This window comes from Dermacentor albipictus, chromosome 9 (genome assembly GCF_038994185.2).
Source record: "Dermacentor albipictus isolate Rhodes 1998 colony chromosome 9, USDA_Dalb.pri_finalv2, whole genome shotgun sequence".
NCBI classification, from domain to species: domain Eukaryota; kingdom Metazoa; phylum Arthropoda; class Arachnida; order Ixodida; family Ixodidae; genus Dermacentor; species Dermacentor albipictus.
The window spans coordinates 34051995-34065439 of NC_091829.1; the positions used below are offsets into that span (position 1 = coordinate 34051995).

General features: G+C 49.1%; 1 protein-coding gene across 4 annotated transcripts in view; it reads right to left on the reverse strand.

The window, feature by feature from the left end:
* The window catches only part of LOC135906533 (uncharacterized), a 266802-nt gene that overhangs the window by 46145 nt on the left and 207212 nt on the right, over nucleotides 1-13445 (reverse strand). Inside the window, exon 1 of one of the 4 annotated variants that reach the window (XM_065437979.2) lies at nucleotides 9294-9527. The exons of 1 other annotated variant lie outside the window; for it this stretch is intronic. The gene's annotated coding sequence lies outside the window, so the exon portion shown is untranslated. Of the gene's footprint in view, nucleotides 1-5642; nucleotides 5663-5788; nucleotides 5919-9293; nucleotides 9528-13445 lie in introns of those variants that run through there. 2 more of the 4 variants (XM_065437983.2, XM_065437985.2) reach the window with 2 other exon arrangements.

Below are 13445 nucleotides of genomic sequence, written 5' to 3' on the forward strand. Positions count from 1 at the left end.
AGCGTTGAATATACAGTTTCACTAATGACGCGTACGGCTCGAGGTATGATTCGTTCGTTCGTTTGTTCGTTTACAAGAATAAGCAAGAAAGAAAAGAAAAGGTAATTAGCCGATATCACTCGCGCTCGACAATTGGAGCTCTGTTTACGTTTTTGAGCGAAAAGTGATTAGATGGTATCTTTGCATCCGAATCACAAATTTCGACATACGAGAATCATAACTCGGGGCTCCGCATCCTCGTCAAGAATACAGGTCATTAGCACTCAATCTGGATTGCCAGCTTAAAAGGACGCTAAATAGTAAAACAATATTGAGTGAAGAAGTAACCTTTCAGAACTCTGTTTCGGGGTAATTTCGCGGTAAGAGGTTGGTTGTTAGAAGAGAAAACGCAGGCCAAATTTCCACGCGACGTATCTCTCGATCTTGATTTTGTTACAATCTGCGATGTAACCGTGTATAACTGCGCTTCCTTGAAATAAAAGTGAACTGCAACTGACCAATTTACGATCTCAATTTACGTTACTTGCTGAGCGAAAATCGGCGTGCCGTGCATGGCGTATACAATGTGCTAACTTGAACTTAATGTGAACTATGCATTAATGCGCGCGTTTCTACCTTTATTTCCATTTCATTTTAATGTTCTATCTCGTTCGTTTCTTTGTTCGAGCCGGCCTATATTTGATATCTACTGTTTGTCTTGTTTGCTTGAGCCGGACTGTCTTCTTTGCATTGTACTATACCCCTAAGGGAGAAGGAGCAGCGGTCGTCACCCATGATACCAACGTCTGCTACACACACATATAGATAAAAAAAAAATGGTCAAAGCTTTTTTTTCATATTTCTTTTCCTTTTTTTAAATTTCGTGTCGGAAACTCAGCGTCGGTGCATGCGCTAGTGCGACGACACAACTTTCAAATTATTTTCTTGCACTTCGCCCGTTGTGGCACAATGAATGTTTTCAAAACTCAACTCCAGCACTAATACAGCTCGTTATTATCATTTTTTTTTCGTTACCGTCCCTTCAGTCTATGTTTAACGAAACTGATATGCAGCGCTCAGGAAACAAAAGTTACTTTTTTTTTCGTTCACTTTCAGGGCAAAGCAGAACACTCGTTCCCGTGTAAGTTGCTCGATACTTGGAGAAAGACACCGCGTAGCGTAAATTGAAGTAACACCAAACAGCATATACGCTATCCTCGTGATTGGGGCGCTCGTCTAATTTGCTCGACGACGCTTTATCCCCAGGGCCAAGTAAAATCATAAGGAGTTCCGTTTTTAGCGCAACGTCTATCTTAGTCTCTAACATTCCCATAGAGCATGCGCCCCTCTAGAGGCCCAGCGGCCCCGGAGAGCGCCGCATTAACATACACCTCAGCCATATATGCACAATTATGCACGTGCTCGTTAAGCCGACGCCAGTATAATCTGGGACCGCTCTTCACTTCCTCGACGTTCCGAGAAGGGCACATTGCGATTAATTGTCATAGCTATTCCTGTGCGCTTCGGGGGCGCCATATGCATCCTGACTGTGACAAGGCTCTAGGAAGGAATAAGAGAATGCTTTTTGATGCCCGAATGCACAACACTTTCTTTCGTTTTCTTCTTCTCCTTAGGGCTGCTCGCAGAAGCGGAATGGTTTCTTAATGCGACACCTCGTTAGAAGAATCTCGAAAACTTCTCCATCCCATATATATATATATATATATATATATATATATATATATATATATATATATATATATATATATATATATATACACACACACACACGCAGACACCGCCAAGTTTTTACTTGTTCTTCCAGTTCGGAGAAAGGAATTTTCATATTTTTTTATATATATTCCGTTGTGTTCGCGCCCGTGCATGTGTACGTCGTTAGGGAACCCTTACTACTTCGCTGTGCCGCCTTCCGCATGGCTTCCCTCGAGCAAACATCAAGGGCGAGGCAAATTCGCGTGGGAGTGAAGCTTTTCTTTTTTTTTTCTTTTTGCTGCGCACCGATTCAGAACGGGCCTAACTTAAACACGCGTTGTTTAGACACGAAACGGGAAAAGTAAGCCAGGTAGGGGAGCACCTTAAGGGTAATTAAAGCTAATCGTTCGCAAAGCAGTAGCCAGGACGGCGCCGCACCGGCACACAAACTTCCTCACCCGATTCCCAGAATCGTAATACTACCTGAGAAATAGAAGCGCGCTACGAGCAGTTAAAGCGATCGCCCAAAATAGAGAGTTTTAGCGCGCCTCTGCTGCTACTCTGTACCATCACTGCAACCGTGTCCTGGAGATGCGGAGTCTTGTGCGAGGCACCTGAGGTGCATGGGTACAGCAGCTTCGCTAGAACGCCTAAAGCTTGCCGAGCGATCGGGGCGAAGTAGCCGTAACGGACGGCCGGTAGCGGTGTGCGAAAACTCTCAAAAACGTCCTTCCTACGCGACCACACAGGTTAGGGATTACACTTTGTAACATCAGCCAGATGCAAATGCAGAATAAAAAGATCAGAGGTTCCAACCCAGGCAGCGACGAATGCCTGTTGCTACCATGTAAGAACGGACGCGAATGATCTTCACGAACCGCATAAATTATACCGAGAACTGCGAAGCAGCGCCAGACTGGGAAGCTTTTGGGAGCCGACTGGAGCTGCAGCTCAAATCACATTTCGAGCTTGGAGCAAACAGAGGCCACTATAGGACTGCCCAAGAGACGCAAAAGCAAGCAAAATACGCGTTTTCGTCGCGCTTAAACGCCGGCACGCACACAAACAAAAAACTGCAAGCACAGTGCAGGGTTATACACATCCTTTGTACGGCGCAGGCGTTGGTTGTAAAAACGCGATACAAAAGAGAACAACAACAACTACTACAACAAAGAGAGAGAGAGAGAGAGAGAGAGCTACTTTAGTGAAAATGCCTGCAGAGTCGGTTAGGCTCCCTCCACACAGGGAGGACAAGCATTTACCGCGACGCGGCCACTACGTCAACAAAAAGATACTACGAGGTCAGTAGTGGCATGCACCTTCAGGGGGCAGTAGACCAAGTGCGAACTAAAGCCTCGCCGCAGGCGTACGCAATCCGTGTATACGTTCCAACGTATCCATACGGCGGGGGTGATTCAGCCTTCACGGGCGAGTCGTTCGCCTCGCGGCGTCGAAGTGTGCACGCTCCGTCGACCAAGTGAGTCGGTCGCGCCGACTCGGAGGCAAGAAGACCCGAAGGCCGATTGAATAGGGAGCCGGGAAGGGGTGTAGAGTGAATGCCTCAAATGCACCATGCCGGTTGAGGTGCTTAAAGATGAGAGAGAGAGAGAGAGAGAGAGAGAGAGAGAAGACGAAGAGAAAAAAAGGAAGAAAAATGCGCCAGTCGGGCGTTTAGGACGCGACGGCTTGTTACCAGCTTCACAAACCATGTCGCCGGACGCGTCCGGTCCCGCGAATTTCTTTCTTAAAATTGCTTTTGTTTAAACTGGGCATTCACCCAAATACAAAGCCTGTCGATCATTGGCATCATCATTCAGCCTCTCTTTGTGTCTACTGCAGGACGAAGGTCTCTCGCCGCGATCTCCAACTGCCCCTTTCTTGCGCCAGCTGAGCCCATCTTATAGTAAGCCTGCAAATTTCCTAACCGAGCCTGTCGATCATTGGCATCATCATTCAGCCTCTTTTTGTGTCTACTGCAGGACGAAGGTCTCTCGCCACGATCTCCAACTGCCCCTTTCTTGCGCCAGCTGAGCCCATCTTGTAAGCCTGTAAATTTCCTAAGCTAATCACCTCACGGAATTCCCTGCTGTCCGCGACTGTGCTTCCCTTCCTTCTTGGCATAATTTCTTATACATCACCGGTTATGTGTCTTAGAAATTACATGTCCTGCCCAGTTCTACTACTCTTAAGGTCAACTAGAATATCGGCTGCCCCCGTTTGCCCTCCAATTCACACCGCTGTTTTCCTATCTCTTAACGTTACGCCGAACTTTTTTTCTCCTCGTCGCTACACCCCTTTTATCCCGTGCGAGTCGCACGGCTTCTAAAACTTACCGTAACAAGAAACGCGGCGCATTTTTTTTAGGCGGGTTTGTTAAACGACGCATCAATAAGCGTTTATGATACAAAGTAGAGCGTATTAAGCGAAATACAAGTGGCTGCTCGGTTCGACCGGTGGCTTGGCTTCCAACGTGGCTGCGGCACCCCATTTCACTTTCTTACTCACTTTCTTGATATTTTCTTTTCTGCAATTTAGACAGTTCAGTAGCTTAATTTTTTCCGTATATTGCGCATTTCCTGTTAAACATTCATCATTTAAAGAAATGTCGCACACGCTGTAAGAGCTAGCGAGGTTGCAAGTATTTCATCGCAAACTCTCATTGTATGCTCACTCAGTAATGCTCACCTTTAACATCCATAAAATATATTGCTAACAAAGGACGACACATACGGAAGAATGTGTGGAATCAGAAGGAAGAAATGCGAAGTGGTCATACAGGCAACTAAGCTATTTGTCATTTAAGCTCAAGTATAATGTCCAGTGACCTATATTTGCAGCAAATATCGATTCAAAGTTGACGTAAGATGTTAGTTAGTTTGGGTTTAGTGGCACAAAGGCAACTAAGGCCATGCTGCGCCAGTCACAAGACAAAATAAAAAGGACCGTTAGGGCAGGTAAACCTGCATTACATTATAGTTGGTGTAAATAACCAGTTTTTTCTAAAAAGTCGAAGAGGTTAGGAAATGGCACTAGGGGGTCATCTGCTAGTAATAGGGTAGGGTGTAATGGAATGTGCAATTTATACAGGCTGTGTAAAAGCAATCAAATCAACAATATAAAAGAAATCCAAGCTGTGACGTGAATTGGCGCAACACAGAACAACTCCATTCAGAGCAACCCTTCAGATCGTCCACTGAACAAAAAACCAGGTTACCAGGGCCTGGTTTCTCTTCGCCTGTCAGGAACCGCGTTCCTTCCTACCGGTGCCTCCACATGTGCCCTCCAGTTCGCCGCCTCTCTCACCTCTGCTTCTTACTTTTTAATAGCTGTATAACTACCGGCACGCGATTGATGGACGCATTTCCGACAAACACGGTGACAGGCGGCAATTTACTGCTCGCGACTCCGGAGCCTGCCTGCCTTCCTATGCGCACTGTGCTCGTTTGGCTGCGTGCACAACACACACACACACACACACGCACACACACGGAGGAGAGATCGCAACCACAGAGGAATGCACGCCTAAACACACAGATGCTTAAACACAGTGAGCTAAGTCAGACTGGCAGACAGACACACAAGAAGCATACAATGATACACGCGTCAACGCAAAACACAGGCTGAGCCAGAAACCCACACGTACAAACTCCTGAAATTGTGGGGTTTTTGAACGTCTCGCAACTCCACAGTAGGTCACGAGGAACGTCGTAGTGGACGACTCCGAAAACAAATTTCGACCACCTGGGGTTCCTTAACGCACACCTATAAACACAAGTATACAGCAACCGTTTCTCTGCATTTCATCCCCCATCGAAGTACAGCTGCCGGGGCCGGGCATCGAACCCGCGAACCTCGCGTTCAACAGCAAAGCGACCGTCTTGAGAGAACCACCGCGGCGGGTGTACATACGAACGTACACTTCACTTGTACAAAACTTACAACGCACTCACCAACGGAACCAAAGCGAACGACAGAGAAGGGTATTCGGAAGTGGATCAGGGGGACATCGCGCTCACGACGCAGGCTTCCTCGCACGCGCTCACTAAAAGAAAAACACCGTTCGCGAAAAAAAAAAAAAAGAACAGCGACAACTCACAGGTCGCGACGAAGGGCGAATGCTTCTTCTCTCTCTTCCCCCCACAGCGACAGCCTCCGGGTACGGTTTCTTCTCGCCGCTTCTTCTGCTCTCGAACGAGACGTCTCCCGGCCTCCTCGTCAACACATGAGCAACGGCGTAACGAGAGTGATATAATAATAATAAGAGCGGCCGCCAGGGGGGGCGGGCGAAGATGACGACTCACGAGCACGGCCGCGAGATTCTTCCAGTTCCGGGATCACGTTTTCACCCGACGCAGAGGCGGCGGTCAACGAGGACCTTCTCTAGCTTGCGCTCGTTCATCTAACCGACCCCCGCTGTCCGGCCGAGGCAGCAATAAGCTGCGGGGGCCGAGAGTTGTAAAATAACCGACTGTACGAAATGTGGGCACGCGTCACGCGTTGCCAGACAGAACGGCTGCGGCCGTAAAGATTACGGCCCGCTCGGCACGTTACCTTCGCGCTCCCCTCTTCTATTTTTCTTTTTTCTTTCTTTCCTCGGCTACCGTCGCTGTTACTGCTAACCTTGTCTGCGCCTTCCCTTCCTCCGATCGAGTATATAGGCTGGTTATTTCGTTTCTTCCGTTGCAGAAGTTTATTTTATCAGTTGGTAGAAGCGGAACATATAGACGTTCGCCTATGAGGCATCGTATATCAGTGTTATCATGCGTAAGATACGTTGATACCCCGTACGTTGTTTCTTGACGGTCTAAGGACAAGTAGTATCTCTGTCCTCTAACGTTTATTATTAAACTGTTTGTCTGCAGATATGTATAGATTAAAGTATGCATGCACTCTTCCAACTAGCCATTTCTTTCCGAACGAGTTTACCAACCTGCGCAGTAGACTGCAGTATAGCCGTAAGGTTTTGCGTCGGGGCGCGAAGAAACGCGCTGAGTGGACGGTTCGCTCGGGCGGTAAGCGCACATATATGCCTGCGCCTTCCTATAGTGCTCGCTCACGGCCGCAGAGTGAGCATTCTCGTGCAGAGCTGGTACTCTGGACGGAAAAGTAAAAGCCTTTGTCGATTCTACGTATAACGGGTAAATTCTCCCTTAGAAGTGAAGTTTTAGACAACGACGGCCGCGTTTATGTACCCCATGTCACACGGGACACTACTTTGTCTTTCTTGATTGCGAGAGAGTACGATCTGAATCGAATCGATCGGTCGCGATTGGCTCACGCAGCTCTGCAGTTCGCGGAAAAGAGCGAATAGAGATAGAAAAATTCGATTCCGATCCGGCTCGATCGCGATCGAAAGTGTCCTGTTGGACATAATTTTTTTTTTCACTCGCGCCGCAACACCGATATGCATTAAGCACGCCGTAGTGGGGGGCACTTCGTATTAATTTTGACCAACCGGTGTCCTTCAACACGCACCTGAAATATAAGTACACGAGCGTCTTAGCTTTTCGCCGCCGTTTAAATGCGGCCACCGCAGCGGGGAAACGCACCAGCCAGCGACCTCGGGCTTAGCATCGCTAAGCCAGCCCGGCGGATGAATGTGCCCCGTGTGATTGGGGCGTTATGACGTCAGCCTTCTCGATCAGAGCTGTCAGCTACAGCCAACACGTATACGAGTGCTCAGGCTTACCTGGTTCAGGCTTACGTCTATAACACGAAACGGTGCGCGCCGAGAAGCATCCAAAGAATAATTGTCGCACTGTCTCGATTCATCTGCGGTGCGGACGAAGAAAATCGGAAACTTTGCAACTATATATATATATACACACACACACGCTTTCGCCGGCGTCTTCACAATGATAACCTGCTCAATTATCGAGCAAGGTCGGCGTGACGAACTCTCACCTTCCAGAGCACGTGTAGTGGTATAATTATACCTCTCGCATGGAGCCCACCTCGGTACAGATCGAAGTCATGGGCGCGTCCGTACGCAGGCAGCAGCTCGCGTCGCATAGCGATTCAATTACGAATCACTTGCCGCGTATTGTGGTACAGAAGTTATATAAACAGGGATAGAGCACCTCAGAAAAGCTGGCCCTACGTTCCGATAGGTGTACCTATGTTTGTCAAAGGCTTTGACAAAGGTAGGCCCACCTATCAGAACGTAGGCCGGCTTTTGTGATAAGTTCTATCTCTGTTTATGTAACTTCTACGTCACAATGTGCTACTCCATCTGTCGGCAACCTGCTTGATTTTGGATGGCCACCTATGGATCTTTTTGCGACACGCTGTCATCGTCGACAGGTTACTGCGAAACGGAACGCTGCACAACTAGCAATCACAAAGAAAATGATAGGCGCAATTAACGTTTAACCGGCAGGAAGACGACCGCGCACTTCAGAAAGCAAACACACATGGACGCATAACGCAACGTCTGACACGAAGAATAGAAGTCGGAACGGGTCACGCGATGCGTACGTAGACCACATGGGCGCGGTATATTATGGAGTAAGGGAACGAGTACGTCGAAGGGGGAGGAACTCGATCGGCCTATAGGACGGCACATAATTACATGGACTGACAGAATGTCGACTTCTGAGAGCGCCAGCATCGTTCGGCTGACGGGCAACAGAGGTGTAGCGAAATCTCTGGCGGCAGTGGACCTAAGGACCTTTTGGCGATGGCGCTGCCGGGCAAGGACACCGGCGGCATCATTAAGCAGTCTCCAATGCGTGCAAACGGCGCAAAGGAAGAGGAAAAACGCGACGGGGCGAATTGCGAAATACATATGCGACAACGCCAGGGCACACAGGCTGATCGGTTGTGTGCACATATTAACTCCCTCAAATATACGTTATTATTGTAATCACCAGCGACCGAGCGCGTTACTGAAGCGCAAGAAAACGTCACAATGGAACGATCATCACGGCATTCAGTACGAAAGTGCGCATTTTCATACCTAAAGGTGACGCTAAGAGCTGGTACAAAAACTTGCTGACATGTCGTAACAAGACGCCTAGCACTCTTGTAATACTGTTTAAAAAACGAATAAAGAAAAAGAAGTTGTATTGTGTTGCTCTGTCGTCGAGTCCGGATACAGTGTTCTACCTAAGCGCGTTTTCCTCACCAGTGAAATTAATTTTCCAACCGTACACCCGTGTATGCTACTTAAAACGTTGGCGTCCTTTAGATTCAGCTGAAAACTGACACGCATGAACATACGCACAACACACTCAGAACACACGCATAACACACACGCAGCACGCACACACAGGAAGAAATGAAAACACTGATGACAGCGCAACAGCACAGTCGCAGCATGACGTTATAGTTAAATCTAAGATTTTACGCCACTGTAATGATAAGTCATAAGTCATGATAAGTCATATAGCCAATCCACCAATAAATAGCCTTCGATCACTTACACACCCGCCGCAACGGGTTATGCAAACCCCCGGGCACCCTGCACTGGGCGAAGCTAACGTAACTCCAGGTGGCCCGAATTCAGAGTCCCCCACTACAGCGTGCCCCACAATCAGACCGGGGTTTCGGCGCGTAAAAGAAGAAAAAACCCCGGGAATTCCTACGTTTCGAGCACTTACATGTTCCGAAGCACATTCGGAAGCCCGCGCTGCCGCAGGGTATATAGTCTAGGAAGCACACGCGAGTCCAACGGCAATGAAGTTCCAACGGCGGATGGCATCGCAGAAAGCGACGACACGGACACTTCGTGAGCCACGGCGCTACACAAATCCATAGAATCGCGAAAAAAGAAAAAGAAAAGAGACGCAGGTGTCTCGCGGGCCTCCCTGAATCGGCGAGCGAGCGACGCGCGAGCACGCACGCGTTTGGGCTTCGCAAAGACAAGACTCCGGGTCCGAGCGCCGGTTCGCACTCGCCCCTACGCCCTCCCTCCCTCCCTCCCTCCCTCCCTCCCTCTATTTCTCTCTCTCTCTCAATTGCCTTCAGGGGAGGCTGGGCGACGATAGCTCGAGCGCTGGCCTCGCTCCTTCGGAGCTCAGAGCAGGAAGCCCTCCGCTCGGATGCGTAGTCAAAGATGACCGCCCCCTTACTACCACCTGCCCCTCCTTCACACGCACACTCAACACATCTTTCCCTCGCCCACCCCTTTCCTCCTCTCGCAGCCGCTTTCCATTTGGCAAAGTCCGTTCCCGGCGCCTCGCAAATAGCCGTCCGAGGAGAGCAGGTGTTTTCCCCACGGGAGAACGGAGAACCACGAGAAAGACAGAGAGAGCGAGCGCAATAAAGCCCGGGTTCCGCAGCCCAGAGCACGAAAAAGGAAAAGAAAGAAAGGAAAAGACTCACACACACACACACACGAGAGAGAGAGAGAGAGAGAGAAAACGCGTGGAGGCCCGCGCATGCCGCGACGGTTCATCTATCTGTATAGGAATAAGAGAACGATTTCAGCGAAAGAAAGAGAAGAGGGAAGCGGGGCTGCACTAACGAGAACGAATGAATGCCCCGAGGAAATGGAAGCGCGGGGGAAGGAGGGGGGAGGCAGAGCGCGACGCATTCAGTGAATAAAGCAAGCAAGCAAGCAAGCAAGCAAACGGGCAAGGCCGACTTAAAGAGAACGAATGAGCGCTGTGAAGCCCGAGTGCGCCGGCTAAGTTTGAAAACGAGATCGGCCTCTACAGTCGTCCCATCCTTCATGCAAACAATCAAAATCAGTCAACACACACGCACACACACACACACACACACACACACACACACACACACACACACACACACACACACACACACACACACACACACCAATAATATGAAGTCACCAGAGAACGAAACCAGGGAAAGCATACGGTAAGTAATTCATTTTTATTTGAAACGTCGAAACGACAACGCAAGGGAAATGAAAGTGGATGAAAACACAACTGACCGCAAGTGGAATTGCAACTAAAGAAATTCGGGCCCGCCTGGTTCATCAACTAAATGTTGTAATTAAAAGGGCGCTAGATCATACAGGCACAGCACCATGCATAAGGGCCATATAGTCCAAACTTAACGATCATAAACAACGCAACTTGCGTCGAGAAGGCGGAGAAAATTTGGCTGCACCACTGCTCTTCCCACGAGCGGAGCTCTATGCTTCCAGAGCGGCTATTTTAAGATGACTCGCCGCCGACATCGTTCTGCACACACACTCTCGGCTAAGTCGAGAGCCGCTTACGCTTATCGCGTACGACACTATCGACGACTTTTTATAGAACCCTCGAACCAACCCTCGAAGCCAAGAGATAAGCGACTGGCTTATCTCTTGGCTTATCTCTTGGATTCGTCGATGGTACGGAATGGGATGGGATGCTTCCGAGTATGGCGACGTGCTGCGTAACGTTTACATTGGCAAAAAAAAAATGAATCGCACATGAAATTTCTATTACATTAGCACAAGCGACAATTCACGTGAAAGCTACTGCAGCGATAAAGTTCCCGTTTCTCGATCTCTGACGGCGACCCCTCTCGCGCAAAGCGATTTTCAACTCTCTTAATTCGGAAACTTTTTAAGAGACCCGCGGCACTTCTTAGAGAAAAGTAATGAGGCGTAACTCATTGCGTAAATCAATCAAGTACATAAAAAAAACATACACTTGGTTACGTTACTCGTTACATCGCAAACATAATTCTCAGTCGTAGAACTGTAGCCATCTCTGGCTTAAAGTTAATAGTAGGAGGCGACGCTGTCGGACATGGTCGCGGGTTCGTCTCCCAGCAACAGCGGCGGCACTGCTATGGCGGCAGAACTTAAGTACGCCCTTAGCATTGTCTGTAATTGGATGTAGGAGCAGGTTAGAAAACCACAGAACAAAATTAGCCGATGAAATTTATGCGCCGTCTTCAATTCCGCAGTATTTGACACTAGTCCCCGAGTCGCTCTGGAACAATTGTTCGGTAAAATCAATCAATCAATCAATCAATCAATCATGTACGAGGCAACAGAGGAAATGATTAACGAGCACGGATGATTTTAGCGACGCTTAGAAAAGGCCGGAAGGTCATGGAAGCCATAATAATAAACTAATTAGGCGGCAAGGCACTGAATAAACTTATGAAACGCTCCCCGAAAACGCAGGAAATGTCAGCCCTCATTCTCGGGACACGCACGACCGGCAGAATTTTTTGGCGATTCCGAGCTCTCGCGCTAGACCGCGAGTCTCAATAACGAACTGAGAAAGGTATATAAAAACACTTTTCCTTCCGATCGTATTTTAAGTCACAAATTATTCTGCTTGCAGCTGCAAGCGGGTATACGGAACGCGGCACCTGGAAAACGTTCCCGACCTTTCGGCAAGAACACCGCCGGTTTTAGAAGGCAGAAAAAAAAAAATGCTTTAAGGCTACTGAAACAGCCTGCTGAGTTATAAATAATAGAAAGTAAGTTTTAGGCGAACTCTATCGTTAGACTTTTCGCACCTGACTTAGAGCGACGGATGTTGAGAACGCTGTCAGGAACGCTCACAGCGGCGCTGCGCTGAAGCTGTTGACGGAAATACGAGATCTCGGGAGAGTTAAACAGGCGTGCGAGAAATAGCTCCTCGGGCGAAAGCAATTAGCGATCGCGGAACCACGTGCCAGCGCAACCTGAAGCAGGCGCAATAACGCAGTGACGAGCTTTCTTTCTTTCTTTCTTTCTTTCTTTCTTTCTTTCTTTCTTTCTTTCTTTCTTTCTTTCACTGCGTGAGCTGACGCGTGAAGCACCGATCTTATTACTGCGTGGAGAACGCTTCCGAGGGTATGTATAAGAATAATCACGCGTCGTCGAATGTAGCCGTGCTTGAGTGCCGCACGCTTGAGTTTTCCGCTTATACCGTCATCACATCGAGCGTACGGCGAAATTTGTGCCGAAATATGCCGCGAGAGCCACGGCAATGTACCCTCAGCAAGTCCGACAGCCAGAGGCACAGCCGCGGCGAAAGCGCGTGCAAGTCAGGGCGAGAGCAAGACTCAAGTCCGCAGTCACAGCTAAAGAGCCACGCCAATACCATCTCCAAAGCTGGACGCAACAACCAGTGCCGTAAGGTGTTACGATCGGCCTGCAGAGGTACCGACCTACAAAATTTTCCCAGCCCACCGAAGGTGCGGGGGGGGGGGGGGGGGAGCGACATTCGGAGAAGCGACCTCCGAACGCCCCCAGCCCGCTACGGCGACTCGCTTTGTAAGGACGACAATGCGCCGCACCAACAGCCTGTCGGCACCAGCATGTATAGACGCGGTCGACGGACCAAGTATGATTAGTGGATTCGCCGTCGCCGTCTCGGTTTGTTTGGAGCGGGGGAACTCCTGGAAGGAGATGTTTTGCGGTAAGGTCTCACGTGTCCCGGAAGTGGTCAGTCATGGACAGACGCGGCGGCCACTGTCTGAATGGTCAGCTCTGGCATCAAAGAGGCGCCTGCTCGGGTCAGGACCTCTGTATGCGAGAACCCTCTCACCTCGGCGTGCTCAGTGAAACCTGTGCGGACGTGCGTAAACCCTGCCCCTAAAAGGCAGAATCTAGGGAGGCCTGCGTTTATAAGCAGCTGTTGCGCGGCTGCTGACTGCATTCTCTTTCAGTCATGCTAGACTGATGAACTGTAACGTTCTCCACCGTTCACGTAGATAGTGTAAATAAATCCCATATTCCTCGTTCTCGATGAGAACAAGTCCTTCTCTTCAACTGCCTCAGCGAGGATGAGTTGGACGACGGCATGGGCCAGCTACCATCTATTTCATGCCCGAGCCCAATCATTACAAGG